This window comes from Alligator sinensis, unplaced genomic scaffold (assembly GCF_000455745.1).
Source record: "Alligator sinensis unplaced genomic scaffold, ASM45574v1 scaffold360_3, whole genome shotgun sequence".
Lineage (NCBI taxonomy): Eukaryota > Metazoa > Chordata > Crocodylia > Alligatoridae > Alligator > Alligator sinensis.
The window spans coordinates 426,821-435,599 of NW_005841977.1; the positions used below are offsets into that span (position 1 = coordinate 426,821).

Genomic DNA, 8,779 nt, shown 5'->3' on the forward strand with positions numbered 1-8,779 from the left:
TTTACAATGATTCTTACCGTGGGGGAGGTAGGAGGTGCTGGGTTATTCACAAGACTAGTTCCTCTGTCCTAGGAGATCTCTGCTCCCAAAAGAAACTCTGAAAGTAATGGAAAAAATCTTGCCAGCTGGTTGGTTATGAAATCGTAAGGTTGCTCATCTGCTGTGGCACTGCCTCTGTGCCACAGGCAGCCCAGGACGCCCTATGACAGATGGGTAAGAAGTTGGAGCAGCAGTGCTAGAAAGCTGGTGCTGGTGGTTGCTTGTGTCTGGAGCGCAGGGAGTCACAGAGGAGAAGGCTGTGAAACGGCAGAGCATTCAAAATGTTTCACACTTCATGACATCCAAAAAAGTTCACTCCTGAAGAAATGCTGCAGAACAGAGGCATGTTATTTCAGAGAAAGTGGGTCAGCTTTCAAGTTCATAAAGTGGAATCTGAGTGGAAAACTTGTTTATCTTCCCAATGTGAATGGCTTAAAGCGCAGCTCCATGGGGAAAACACCTCTGATCAAAACTGCCAATTCAAAAAGCAAGGGGGAGAGTGCAAAACATTTCCGCAAAAACCCGCCAAGGGGCATAAAATATATTGGGTTTCAGATCAGTCTTCACTGAAAAAAATCTGTCAGCTCAGTAGGGTTTGGATCAGATCTTTGCTCACTCCTATCTCTGCTTGTTTTTTCATATGGACTAGAAGGCTTTCCAGCACGCTTTTGAGAGACGTCTTTCATCAGTAGCTTCTCTTTCTCTTAAGCACACAGGGGAGAGATCTCAATGTTCACTTGGATGTTTCCTTATGCTGAGTGCATGATGATCAGTTATGGAAGTAGGTGTTGACATTCTAGTTTATTGCAGCTATTATCTTGTGCACCTGATTAGCGATGGCATAGTCCCCTGGCTGGCAAAGCTGCTCACTAAAATGAAATTTTAGGTCCTCAGCCCCTTGATTTAGAGTGGTTGTCTTGTCTTACAGCAAAGTGTCGGTGTTGCACATTCCCTTCCAGACCAGGTCAGCTCTTTTGAAACATCATGCTTGTCAGTCATTCTCTTTTATCCTAATGCCCAAGACGGTGGGGAGATGCAACTTTAAACTGTTTTAAAAGGTGAGGAAGAGTTGCCTTTTGGGATTGCCTGTAAGCTGCTTCTATATAACTATTACACTGCTGCAGGAACAAGCAGATATGTAAGATAAATTGCTTTGGCTTTACCCTTGGATGAAACAGAATTCTAGCTTTTAGCAGTATAAATGGAACAAAACTACTTAGAAGCATGTAGATGTTAAGACTTCTTCCAGAACAGTTTATACCCGCGGCATTTGTTACCGGTATCACTTATGTCTGGCTATATCCTAAAATTGTGGCTGGTAAAATGGGCTTCTGGGTGAAGAGTAAATCCTCACACCCTCTGCCCCATCCCAAAACCTATTGAAATCAGTGAGATGTTTTTCAAAAGGAAGGTACTAGTTGACAAGGATGATGTCAAGGATAAGCATCAGCCGTTTAACAGAAGGGGCAACTGAGGCACAGAAGGGTTTAGTAGCTTGGGGACAGTCACAGGGCAAGTCAGTTGTGGAGCCATAAACTGCAACTCAAATCACTCACCCAGCAGTCCTGGTCTCTGATCATTGGAGCATTCTGTCTTCTGTATAGCTGAAGTGCTCGGTGCTCCAGGAGATGATGATGGAAAGACAGATCCTGATGAAAACAGTCCTTCTTGCCTTGCAAATCAGGCTCCCCAATGCTAAACCCTTAATCTGTAGTAGATTAGGACTTTTCTTGATAGCTAATCAGCATGTCTGAGAGATCTTTCCAGCTGCTTCAAGAGGACAATTGCAAATTGTCACATGTGAGATAATTGACTGCTAATTACTCTTAATGTTCCTAATGATTGTTACTTTTGTTAGTCTGCCTGATCCAGCAAGCCTCTCCCTTCTAATAAGAATCTCATTTTGTACCTGTGTGTGCTGCATTTCATCTCAAGATTTCAAAGCATATACCCAAACTTGTGGTCTATTATGTGCTTATATAACTTTATTTAGGACTGCAGGTTTCCAAGGTGCTCTGTACACATGGAGTAGGATCAGCTTTCCATCTTTGTTGCAGGCAAAGAAATACTGGGTAAGTTCAAAAGGATGGGGGCTGAGACCACCAAAACCTCAAGTTGGCACGTAAATGAACTACCACAGTCTAGCCCACTTTGTGCAGTTACAGAGTAACATTATAGTGCTTTGCAGGTGGGGAACCAGGTATGGCATCCAAATGATGTGTCCAAAGCTGTTTGGTGAGTCAGGTGCATTACTGGGAATAGAACTTGGAGTTGTGACTGATCTTCCTACTGTAACCTCAGTATCTGCACCTTCCCACACGAGCCAGCACCATTTCTTACACAGCTTGTAATTGTACACATAAGGGAGGGATGGTAAGATTTGTCTTGTTCTGTTTTCTCCCTGTATCTTGCAATCCGTGATTGCCCAGCTGCCAGTTCTCTGTGCCAGGGGGACCTATGTAAGGGAACAGTGGCATTTTGTTCTAAGGCAGGAGGTAGGATGGATTTGAACCTTATAAACTAACTAGATCAGATATATGTAGCTCAAGCTTTTGTGAACCTAAGCTTACTTCATTAGATGCTCTGAAAGGACATGCATAGAGTAGTGTATAAAATGGAGAGAGTGATTTGAGTCTATAAAGTACATATCTACCCTGCCTTCTGCCTGACTTCAGACTGACACAGCTAACTGCCTCTCTCTACTCTTTGTTGTGAAGTTGGAGGTGCCCCTACAGCAACTACATGCTGATCAGACATGTATGAATGCAGGCCACAGAAAGTGGGATTTTAAAAGTGGGTTGATTTACTCCAGGTGTCTGAGAAACTTCACCCCACTCAAGTAAGGTATGTGCATAATTCAAGGTGGTTATCTCTGTGTTAACTACGCTTTTGGCTAGTAACCAGGGTTTGTTTTGATATCTCATCCTCTTCTATGTACGTCTATAGAACAGCTCCCTGCTCTTTTTGAAGTAGGTGTTGATTTTACATGTTAAATTGCAGTGTGGGATCTGTGGTCCTGCCATGGGGCTGTGGTCTCTATTCCTGGCTCTGGCATTGACTCCAGTAGAGTGACCGTACCCATCTCTGCCTTAGTTTCCTCCTCAGTACTTAGGTGTATTGCACCGGGCCTGATTCTGGGGTGCCCATGTGAGAGTTGCTTTGGGTATGGATGATACAAAGAGTCCCAAAGTTCCCAAAGAGTCCCTGGGTTATCAGGGATGATTATTTGAGTTCCTTAAGAATTCTGTAGTTCATGAATTACAGGACAGAGAGAACTTTTAGAAATATGATTTGTCTGCACTATAGATACACGAATCTTGTAAATGAACCTCCCTCCTTCCCCTGGTTGGCCTGGATCAACCTCCTACCCTTCTGTGGGAGAGGCTGAAGGAGGTAGTACTCTAGGATCTACTCAAGAGCTCTTGTTGTTCAGACAGTCACAAGCAGCCCAGTTGGCCTCCAGGTATTTTCTGGAGCCAGGATAATAGTTGTAATGTCTGCAGGCCTGATCGTTCAGATTTGTTGGATAGAGGATCCATGTTTATATTGCACTACTCCAAGCACACTTGCGGGATTATATGAGCAACTTGCATCTGTGTGCAAATATTTCTGGGACATCCTTAATCAGATAGAAATCTGTGTGTTCTCACTGTTTTATGCACTAGCCTCTCTGGAGTTGCTCTCATCACAGAGTATGGCCCTGACAAGTCGGTGAACCAGAGTCATCTGCTACAAGTCGTGCCTTCACTGTGCTTTGCTCTATACCACAAATGGATAGAGAGGAAGGATGATCCAGTCCTTATGGTGCTGGCTTAGGACAGAAGGACCTAGGCTAAAGTCCCTGCTTTGATACAGACTTTCTGGGTGGCCTTGGGCAGGTTAGTTTGCCTCCATTTCCCATCTGCAAAACTGGAATAATAGCACTCGCCACTTTAGTGAGAGCTGGGAAACGCCCAGATACAAAGGAGACAGAAGCCACATTGGGCATTTATAAACATGTTCCAGGAGACAGCATCTAGGAGGGGGAGGAGAGAGGGCACTTTAATTAAAAGCACCCAGAGTGTCACGTGTATCAGCATTCCTGTGCTGAAAAATGGTGCCCCTGACACCATTTTTCAGTGTAGGGACACTGATACATGTGATGCTGAAGTCTGCTGGAGTGCAATAATTACCACGCTCCAGCAGACTTGATTAATTGAGTCTGCTCCAATGTGCTGTAATTACAGCACATTGAATCAGCCTCCCTGCACACATATAGGGCCCCATTATGTTTTCAATCATAAGAAGACAGTGTTTGTAGGACAGAGTTGTCTGCTCCATCTTACCCCAGGGCCTCTGGCTCTGCTAGGCCCCAGAATTGCAGGGCCCAAATATGTTGTGGCTTGGCCACATCCGGGAACTTGCTAAGATGGCTTACAGGGCCTGTTAGGACACTGTGTGGTTAGCAGGAGTCAACTGCTCTTGGAGGGGGGTTCTTCCAGAATCCCTGCTCTGTGTTCCCCCTGCCAGCTTATATACTGGTGACCCTGACTGGGAGCCTGAGGCAACACAGCCCTCTTCAACAAGATTTCACTGCTTATATTTTTTAGGGAAAGCTGCCTTTCACACTGCATTTACACATAATACATCTGGAGTCCTGCCAACATGAACAATGTTTGTGTAAGGGAGGCCAAATTCTGTTCTAGGATGTGCTCCGAGTCCCAAGGGACTTGTCTGCACACATCCAAGAAGGGGCCAGTCCTTTTCAGGGTCATGCGTTTGAATAGGGCCAGATCCAGAAGGGTTGCAGTGGCATGCTGCACCCCACTTTTGGATTGGACCACACTGCAGGAATCTCCGAGGACTTTTTAAACTTCCTAAAGCAGGTGAAAATGCTGTCTCCCTTCCCCTTCCTGCTCCAAGGAACACCCCCTTCCCACCCTCCTCCTCCTCCTCCCCCTCTCCCACATGCCTTTTCCTGCTGCCCCAAGGATAGAGAAGCACCAGAGCCTTTCCTGCCTGCTGCGCAGGGACTGGACTCAGCTTGGGATGGGGACAAGGGCAGCAGGGATGGACAGGGGTTCCCCTTCCTTGTGCTGTGACCAGGCAGGGTGGGGGGAACTCTCCAGTTACCCTGTTGCCACTGTCCCCTCCCCAGTTGAGCCCAGCCCCGCTGGCTCTGGGACTTCCTTAACCCCAGCCCTGGAGAATGCAGCAGGGGCAGGCAGGGGAGGGAAAGAGGCAGGGAAGGGGCTATTTCTGAGCAGAAAGGGGAAAGGAGAGGGTATTTTCACTTGCTTTAAGACTTCAAAAACTCCCCAGAGGCTCCTGCACAGGAGACTGGGAACAGGGGGTTCAGCCACGCCTGCGCGCCCCCCCCCCTTGGGAAATCCTAGATCCACCCTTGCCAGATTCGGATCTTGTTACACTATGGTACATCTGGAGCAGTGGTCCCAGGTCACCTCCGGCACCACGGCACCTACATCAGCCACGCTCCATGGAAGACGATTCTGGAAACGACTCAGATTTGTAGCTGAGCTGAGATTCTGTCCTGTTTCTCTGTGCTGGCAATGGCTTTCGAATGCAGCCTGCATGATCCTGTCTGTTTTTCTATGTTCTATTTATAGGGAATTTAATAAAATATCAATTAAACGAAAACAAACTCGAGATCTAACTGGAAAATTGTGGCTAGGCAAGGTTATTGCTGGCAGTTGCTTCAAACTCCTGTCAGCTCTCCTCATGATCCCTGTTTCTGGAGCAGCTGATCTGGGTCCCGGTGTTGGAGCAGCTGGGCAGTCTCAGAGCTGGAGCACAGACCCTTTTGCCACAATAGCCTTAGTACCATGAGGCTTTTGAAGTGGCTGTGGTGTCCTCTGCTAAATTAGATTTGAAAGGGAGGAAATTCTGAGCCAGCAAGGCTGACTTGAGGGAGTTTCCCTGCCTGTAATTAACACTCTGGACAGATGCTGCTAATTAACTCTCATGAGTCAACATTTTTCTGCTAATGTCTGGTGTATCTGGGGGAACAGGGAGGTGCTTTATGGACAATTAGAACTAGGGGAAGGAGGTGACTTTGCATATGGAGAGAAGAATTATGCCTCTTCAGTATTTTATTTCCTCTTTAAAGTTCATTTTATGGGGTGACCAGTAAACTGGGGACTTGTTTTGGTCAGTTCATTTGACCCAGCCTCTGCATTTAAGTCTCTCATTTTCTTATAAGGTCTTTATTTCTTGGGCCCCTGCTTGCTTCAGCTTCCCCATCTTCCTGTTACCTTAGCAAGGGCCACTGCAGCAGGGAAATCTCTCTCCGGGGCAGGATGCTAACAATAATGGCTCTTGCTTTCTTTGAGATTTTGGGCCTATGCCCTGCCATTCTTCAGCCTGCTGAGTTTCAAGCAACCAGGCACGAGGCTGAAATGAACATACAGGGATCTTGTCCTTAGGGCAGATGCCCCTCTGTGCTTGGCTCCTCCTTCATGAGCCCACTGCTGCCTGCCCTTGAGGAATATGATGTGGTATTAACACAACCACCATCAAATTCTTCTGAGCACTGCTTGCAAAGTAGGGAGATGATTCTGCCTATCTTGTTCACAGCCCAAGGATTTCTCTGTCCTTGTTCTTTATTACCAGGGATGCTTAAATGAGAGTGTATTTATTGCACTTTTAAGGATTTTGAAATACTCTGGCTGCTTGTTTACAACCTGTGGGCATTATTGCTGGCCTGACATTTCTAGGGAGATTGTTGCAATCACACAAATGAAGGATTATATTACTTTCACTTCAACACACTCTTTTCCCCCACCCACATCTTTTGCCTCTCTTTTCTGCCTTCCATTCCCTATGTTCCTGCCTACTTCCCTTTTCCTGCTCCATTCACCTGTTTCTACCACATTCCTCAATGCTCCATCTGTTTGGTTGTCCCTTCTGTCTTGAACTCATTCCTTTTCTTCCTTCTCCAAGTCTGTCCTTCAAACCCACCACATGCAGCCACTCTTCTCCTGCCTTGTAATATAGATAATCTGTCCAGGCACACCTCGTGAATTCAGTTTAGTAATGGTGACTCTCTCTGCATGGCTGGGTCAGACTGTGAGGCTCATTTTGAATGTAGAACTGTCTGCCTTCTGGCTTTTTACTTTCATCTTGGGCCAACAATAGAGCATTTTTTAAGTTTTAAGGGTCTGCTGTTGATGCTGAAACACTTTTGGAAAAAGAAGTGGTTGGACTAAGAGAAGTGGTGTGCCTAGGTACTGAAGTGTTGGATCATTTGGTGGGGCCCTTTGGTTACTTGATATTGTCCAGGTACAACTGATAAGAGGGGTTGGAGGTTGTAAAAGAAAAGGTCTAGCAAGCCATTTTGAGAGAAACAAGATAAGCCAAATGCAGGAGGATAAGGGGGTGGAGGAATCCTGGACTACCTAAGACTGAAGCCTGGCACATGCTCAACAGGTGAGAGAACTGATGTGGGGAAATGTATACAGGTATTTTCCTGTTTAGATCTGTGTATTTTCTAGTGCTATCAGTTTGCATTAGAAACCTCGGCAAAGCCTGTAGATTTTGAGCTTCAATTATCAAGCGTCCCTGGGGAGGTAAATTGGGAGCTCTGGAAAAAGTGTGCATAAGTAGGTGTGCCTTTGATCCCGAGGGCCTGGGGCAGTTGGGCTGTGAAATCCAATATTCAAGAAAGGAAGATGGACAGACAGTCTGTGCCTCAGTAGTGTGCCAAGGAAAACAAATGAGCAGGGCAAAAACTGTATTGGAGCCTGCTCAGAGGAGAAGCTTTAAAAAGTTAAATATTTTGTGTGGCATGTACGATAGGGGGTGCTACTATGCTGATCCACTCGCCTCACTGTGCCAGGCCTAAAACCTCATTTTGGGAGTCTCCCTTGGGGTGCCCACAGCCGGCTGTCCTGCTTCCTGGAGAATACTCGCAAGCCTGGGGTAGCGCTGCCACCGCCTGGGCACTGGTCCCTGGCAGGGCTCTGTGCAGCTCGGGGCACATTGACCCTGCCAGCCTTGGGAGTGCTTTCCCAATGTAATATTTCTGGGTGCTTCTTTCATCCCGAAGCATCCCAAGATAGCATCAGGTAGAACTGGGGGAAAATAAAAAGAAAAGCTTTGCTGGCCAAGCTGGGAGAGGAAAGCTTCTCCCTCTTCTTCCTCAGTAACACAGCAAGACAAGCTGTAACCTGAGACCTTTATTGATCAGAGGGGGTAGAAGAGGAAGTCGGAATACACTTTGAGCAAACATAAGTAATGTGAGTCTGTACAGAGATTGGACACCAGTAATTCTTTTAAGACGCAACTGGCCTACACATAATTTCTAACTCCTGGCTAGTTTTCAGGTTTTTATTTACTGAAAATCTCCAGGCAGCAACCTGGTGTCTTTGCTTGCAGCTTTCAAAATGCCAACCGAAAGGCGAGCGCTTCCCCCTCCCCCTAGGAATTTATTTGGCCAGATCACCTGATTGACCAGCACACACCAAGAAGAAAAACAGGAGAGGGGAAGGGTCACCGGACCCAGTTGAAAGGATTTCTCCACATGTTGGACCTACACACACTGAAGAACATCAAGGAGGGGGACCTGTGTTTGGCCTGTGAGGCTCAATCTTACCCCATGCTCTCCAGTTTGATTGCAGCAGGGGGGATGAATGATCTCTCTAGGTGCTAAGTACAAATGGATAGGTCATGACTTCCTGTTATGTTCAAAATAAGAAATGAGTGTTCAGGAGCAGCTCCTGTTATTATATGCACCTTAGGGAAA

At 46.4% G+C, this 8,779-nt stretch overlaps 1 protein-coding gene across 1 annotated transcript in view; it reads left to right on the top strand.

Moving 5' to 3' along the window:
• Positions 1 to 1,933: 1,933 nt before the first annotated feature.
• The window catches only part of NEURL1B (neuralized E3 ubiquitin protein ligase 1B), a 173,193-nt gene continuing 166,347 nt past the window's right edge, over positions 1,934 to 8,779 (top strand). The window contains exon 1 of the mRNA XM_025200858.1: positions 1,934 to 2,111. The gene's annotated coding sequence lies outside the window, so the exon portion shown is untranslated. The remainder of the gene's footprint in view (positions 2,112 to 8,779) is intronic.